Genomic DNA, 4,014 nt, shown 5'->3' on the forward strand with positions numbered 1-4,014 from the left:
AAGGTAATAAAACTGAAATGTGGGAACATGATGATGAGAATCTCCTGCTTCCCATTTAAGCATGAAAACAGAATTGCCCACAAATTTGGGAAAATTTCCCTGTAATTACGGAGTGACCCAAGTTCAGAGAGTGACCAGGTCAGCACCAGGAAGGACCAGGGAAATCAAGGTGTGTATGTGGAGTGTAGCAGCAGGAAATGATTACCAGCAGGCAGAGTCATTAAAAGGGAACTTGAGATCAGGAGAAGACAGGATCCATGTGGTCCAAGTTGAAAAGCGTCTTCAGACCACGTGGCTCTAAAGAAAGGAGACTCGGGAAACATTTGCACACCAGACACCAACAGCCTGTGCACAGTAGGGTTAGAAGCCTCCCCGCTGAACAGCACAAGAGTCTCACTCTAGCTAATGGTGGTGGAGTGTGCAGATATGGCACTTCAGCTCGGGAGCAGGGGCTCTCCTTCATCTTCCACCAGGAGAGTTCACATCAAGACCCAGGAGATTCCCCACAGGTTGGAATTGCTCAAAGTACCAGGAAGATCTGACAGGGAGGTGCTGGCAGGAGGCAGGGCCTGGAGCTGGTCATGCTGCTGGAAATGCAGAGTGGAGCTGCACCTCTCCTCCCAGAGGTGACCTTAACTCAGGCCTGGGAGCTGCCCTCCTGGGCACTGGCTGAGGAGGAGGGAGATCTCAGGCAGATGGTAGCAACCTGCGTGTCAGAAGGAGAAACAGCCCACAGCCTTCAATGTGGAGAGGACAGGTGAACTTGGAAAGTCCATGATGTGAGCACATTCCAGGCATAAAAGTAAGAAGCAGGGATTCCTGACCCAGTAGTGCTGCCCCAGGCCTCCTGGGAGTTCCCAGCTCCATGTCCCCACACCAGGGGCCTTGAGCTCACTCAAGGTGACAGCATGAACTGGCCTTGGCTCTCCAGCCAGGCCCAGGTGAGATGTTCCACATCTTGAAGACTGAGCGTCCTGTGAGCTCGACCGTGTTCTAATGTGTGACCTGTGGCCAGCAGGAACCACAAGAGTAGCTCCCTGGAGGAGGGCTGGTGTCTGCTCGGACCCTGCGGTTTGTGTTCAGGCCTGGAGTTTTACCTAGCATTACAACATAAAAATTGTTCATCAGTGTTGTATCTCTGAAGGAAATACCTGAGACCATCAACACATACAGAGAAAGATTCATTTTGGTTAATGACCTCGAAAGCTCCAGTCCATGACCAAATGAGTCCTTTGCATTTACACATCTCCTGGGTGTGCCAAGTGTCAATGAAAGGAGCCCTCTGTGGTGAAAACCACTCACCTCATAGCTAGGAGTCAAAAGTGGGGAGGAAGAGACTGGGGTCTGACAATCCCCTTGCATGGCGTGTCCATATTGACCAACATAAATTCCATGAGACCCCATGTCCTAAGGGATCCACCATCCCCAACACCCAATGGGCTTCAGAATCACCTTTAGCAAATGGTATTTTGGAAAGACAATTTTGCAAAATATGTTCTATCCCTGAACATAAACCTCACTCCATCTCATAATGGAGAACACATTCAGTCCTCATTCTTCAGTCCCTAAAGTTAATGCACCTCAGAAGTACAGTCCAAGGAATCCCAAAAGCTTCAGGAAATACTTGACTGTGTGCCGGGGTCCATCCCTAGCAGGGGTCGTAGTGGTCTTAGGTGATGGAGTAGGCGTCAACGAGGTGGAGAACAAAGCAACGCAAACTCAAGGAATGGATGCTATGTTCTAAATTTTATTTTTCCCAGCCAGCTTTTTATACATTAAAAGGTAGGCAGTTACCCATGTTTTGTCAGGACAGGAAAAGGTCACAAAGAGAAAAACAAAAATATTTTGTATGATCATTACTAGACTAGACAAAGAAGTATTCTAATTATTCTAGTAATTGTTTACTTGTGATAACCTATAACTAAACAATGAGACATTAATATTTAACTAATCATAAATGTTAAAGCAAGTTTAGTAGGGTTGAGTAAACGTCAGTCGTGTGACTACTGCTGTAGTTAATAAATGCTAGACATTTTGAGCTAACAAATATATGATATCATCTTATACTGTGTGAACTTAACATTGAGGAACACTTTATTTCTTCTGTTCCTGTTATTCCTTCCTGATGGGGTTGGAATTATTTGCCTACGTGTTCCAGGTCATCTGAGAGTAGTCAACAGGGGATCGGCAGCTAGAATCTGTTTTTGTATTTTCTCATAGCAGTCTTGGTTACTCAGAGTTTCATGGCAAATGAGTAAATCTGAAATCACTGTTCCATAAGAAGTCTGACTTTTGTGTCCTAACCCTGGTTCTGGTAAGACCCCTATTTTTAGGGAAAACACATAAAACATTAATAGTAAACCTACACATATTAAGCAAGCAAGGAAGGAAAGCCCGCAACCCAAATTCCCAATGAGATGAGACTTTGCAAACATCTTTTTTACTCAGTGGAATCCTTGTCAAGCACTGAGGGGAATTGCAGGGGGCGTAACAACTGTGTGAAATTAAAATAAGTGAGGGGTCACATACCCCCACGATCTACAGCAGGGGTCAATATTCCTTTAGCACCAAAGGAAGAGGCACAGGAGCAGGTTTCAGGGATTCACAACGACTTTATTCAGCAGTGGTCAGGCACAGATGGGCTCACTTTGTGGGCAACAATGGCTCTGATTACAGGGATGTGGGTTATAGAGGTTAGGTTGGGGGTGCCTGAGTCCTTGAAGACTTTAACAGAACCTGGACAACAGTGGCAAACGTCTGAAACACGTTGATACTGGGCACAGTCTTGACTGAATCCATCAATGAGATAGTGTTTTTAAGGGTGGGGAAGCAGGTTCAGGGTTCAGAGCCCAGTGCTCATCTGACCTATTGGGTCGTTATGTTGGTGGGAGGACAAGATTGATGTGCAGTCTCACGGTCACTGGGAGTGAAGTTTGGGAAAGAATCCCTCCCCCAGGGACTGCTGTCTTGGGTTGGTGGTTATCTCCTTCCAGGACTTGCTGTACACTGGGAAGAACTGACTGCAAAGGACAAAGACGTGGCTTCTCTCTCCTTTGGCTCTCCTAGGTCAGCCACTGTCTTGGAGGGTTTATTGATTCCATGTCCTTCAATTCCCATTTGAAAGGAAAAAAGACAAAGACGTGTTGAAGGGAACTGAAGTCCAGCAGGATGGACAATAAACCCAGTGTCCACGTCTGTCTCACGGTCACTGGGTGGGGACTGGTGAGGGCTCTGAGCAGCCCCTCCACACAGTCCAGCTGGACTCAACCCCTGTCCTCCCTCTTATGGAGCCTGGTCTGAGGCCTGCAGCTTCCTGGGCCAGCCCTGCTCACTGCTGGTCCTCTGCTCCTGGGTCTCCACAGCAGCCCTGCTTCATCTCAGCTCCAGGCCTCACCCTGCCAGGGCTGCCAGCAGGACTCTGACCCTGACACCCCATCTGTCCTCCCTGGACTTCCCTCAAGTCTTGGTGGAACCTGTGTGACCCTGACCCTCTTGCCCTCTGCCTGCAGAGCCAGGGTGGGGAGGCTGATGACAAGGTGGCCTCAGCAGGGAGCAGGTCCTGGCCTCCCTTGAGCCATGACTAGGGACCTCTGAGCACCTTGCTGGCTGAACAGGTGAGACCATGCCTGGCAGTGCAGGGCCAGGACCCCAGAGCTCTCTCCCACATGCCCTGTCCTGGGGGACTTTCATATTTTCATCTCTGCCTCTGAGCTGGTGCAGCTGGGCCTTTCTGATTCCTGGGATCCCAAGACCACCTTCCATCCTCTGGGAGCAAAGCCCTGGGCTGCCCTCAGTGGAGCTGCTGGCCACACCCTCCTGGCTACAGCTCCTGGGCAGCACCACAAATGTGCTGCTCTCCTGGACAAACTGCAAAGCCCCAGCTCTCCTACACTGCTCTTTCTGCCCCTCCCTGTCCTGCACATGGCTGACATCATTCAGGTGTTCACAGGCCAGGGCATCCCTGTGCCCATGAGAGAGTCCCCACCCACAGTCTGCTCCAGCATGAGGGAGCCC

This window comes from Sciurus carolinensis, unplaced genomic scaffold, assembly GCF_902686445.1.
Source record: "Sciurus carolinensis unplaced genomic scaffold, mSciCar1.2, whole genome shotgun sequence".
Classification (NCBI taxonomy): domain Eukaryota; kingdom Metazoa; phylum Chordata; class Mammalia; order Rodentia; family Sciuridae; genus Sciurus; species Sciurus carolinensis.